Source organism: Myotis davidii, unplaced genomic scaffold, assembly GCF_000327345.1.
Source record: "Myotis davidii unplaced genomic scaffold, ASM32734v1 scaffold32, whole genome shotgun sequence".
Taxonomy (NCBI): domain Eukaryota; kingdom Metazoa; phylum Chordata; class Mammalia; order Chiroptera; family Vespertilionidae; genus Myotis; species Myotis davidii.
The window spans coordinates 2990047-2992462 of record NW_006286587.1 but is presented as its reverse complement, the minus strand read 5'-3'; the positions used below and the strand labels follow the sequence as shown (position 1 = coordinate 2992462).

Below are 2416 nucleotides of genomic sequence, written 5' to 3'. Positions count from 1 at the left end.
TGAACCTCAAGCTCTTACTGAGTGGAGAAGAGGTCAGAATTGCTGCGAAGCCAATTTGAGTTATAGCCTTTGTGACCTCAGAGGCCAGGGAAGTGTTCATGGTGTGTTCAAGGAAGATGAAGACGCCATTGCAACAATGGAGAGGACATTTGAGTGCCAGCGGCTTTGCATCCTAATGATTTTAAGAGGAAATGACATTAAAAAGCATTGAAAGTATAGTACAGCAATAATAAAAGAACAGAGGTTAAATTATCTAATCCTTTACTAAACTGATCCAAACTGAAGTGTGGGTGGAATGGGTGTGTTAAAACTTACTTGCAAAGCCAAACTATATAATTTCACAGGAAGAAAACTAAAAGCCTAGTAAAAGCTCCGTGGCATCCCATGATTTCAAGAGTGTCTCTAGCCCAGACCTCTCCCAAGCTCCAGATTCACACATCCAGCTGTCTGTCCATCTCCACTTAGAGGCTTAATGGGCGTCATATTTACTATACCTCGGCTAAGCTCTTCCTCCGTCTCTGCTTCCACCCCATCTCCCGTATTCTACATCTCCGGAAGTGGTGCTGACAAGTCTCCCATGATTTCTCTCTTCCTGAAAACTTGAGATTAATGCAGTGTTATATTATGATATGTGGTAGGTCAATTGCCCATTTGTTATTTTGATTCAAAAAATTGCCTTCCACCCATTTTGTTTGTTTAATATAAGACTCATCAAGGGCCAGAAAAGTTCCCTTGGGATTTTGATCAGTGTTGGATTGATTTTCTAGAAAAATGTATGGGAAGGATTAATACTTTTTTTTTTTAAGCCATACTATTTTATTTTTTTAATATATTTTATTGATTTTTTTTACAGAGAGGAAGGGAAAGGGTTAGGGCACCATACTATTTTAAATGTAACAATTATGGATATGACATCAGGATTTTCCATAAGACGTGAAAAAGACTATCATTGGTAATATTAACGTCAAATTTCATATTCCACATGATAGTGAGACCTATAATCTGATAGAGCACCTGAATTAATCTGAAAAAGAATCATATTATTTTAAATCTTAGAACACATATACTTATGTGATTAGGGGGTTAAGTTTTTCTTAAGTTTCCTTTTTAAGGCCCACGCGAAGCGATTAAGGAGGTGACTCCGGAAGGATTAATACTTTTAAAAATATGAAGTTTTTCTATCCAGAATAGAATATGTGTCTCCATTTATTCAGAATTTTTGTGTCCTTCAGTAAAGTGAGATTTTTTTTTCATTTAGGTATTGTGTACTTAAAGTTTATTCCTTTATTGAAGAAAAAATGCTTCTATGAATTGCTTTTTAAAAAAAATTCCTATTATATTTCCTTAGGTACATTCTTCACCAATAATGCGCAGTTAATTTTTGTTTAGTTTACTCTAGCAACTTTGTTGAATTCAGTCAAAATAGTTTGTTATTTAAGTCTGGGATTTTCTAGGCAGCTAGTCATTTTATCTGAAAATGCATTTTTCTGATTTTTTAAAATATATTTTATTGATTTTTTACAGAGAGGAAGGGAGATAGAGAGTTAGAAACATCAATGAGAGAGAAACATCGATTAGCTGCCTCCTGCACATCTCCCACTGGGGATGTGCCCACAACCCAGGTACATGCCCTTGACTGGAATCGAACCTGGGACCTTTCAGTCCGCAGGCCGACGCTCTATCCACTAAGCCAAACCGGTTTCGGCATTTTCCTGATTTTTAATAATGTCTTATTCATTAGCTAATTGTAGGCATCCTTGTTTCTTTCCTGAATGTCTTGGGAAATAAGTGTGATGGCTGCTGAAGGTTCTTCTAGATCGCCTTTATTAAGTTACGGAAATTTACTTTTCTAGGTTTCCTCCACCTTCCACCCCTACTCCCAAGGGATAGATTTTGAATTTATCCAATGAGTTTTCAAAGATTTAGAAAACAGTCATAGTTTTTCATTTATCTATTAATTTTAATGGAGTGACTGAAGCTAACATTTTCTAATATTGAATTACCCTTTAATAATTTATATAAAACCTATTTATGAATGACTAACACTGATGTGCTAATTGTTTTGGATTTATTATCTATACTCATAAATGAGATGAACTAGTTTTTTATGCTATATGTAGTTTTAGAGACCCTTTTGATAGCCTTATAAAATAAGTAGCTTTCTATTTTTTTTCTATCTAGTGGTATAGTTTATATAACATGAGAATCATCTGTTCATTGAAGATTTGATAAACTCTCCTGTAAAATGATATGCAAATTTTTACTACACTTAAAATTTCTTTTTTATAGTCTGTTCATGTTCCCTACTTTTTCATTGAATCTATATTTCCTTGGGAAAATCATCCAGTTTTCCTAGACTTAAAAAAAACACACCACACAAACACATATACAAAGCTATGTGTTGTATTGTGAGAGA

At 34.4% G+C, this 2416-nt stretch overlaps 1 long non-coding RNA gene across 1 annotated transcript in view; it reads left to right on the top strand.

Annotated features, from left to right (window-relative positions):
* Positions 1 to 10: 10 nt before the first annotated feature.
* Positions 11 to 2416, top strand: part of LOC107182177 — a 3649-nt gene continuing 1243 nt past the window's right edge. The window contains exon 1 of the long non-coding RNA XR_001512899.1: positions 11 to 634. This is a non-coding gene — a long non-coding RNA (uncharacterized LOC107182177). The remainder of the gene's footprint in view (positions 635 to 2416) is intronic.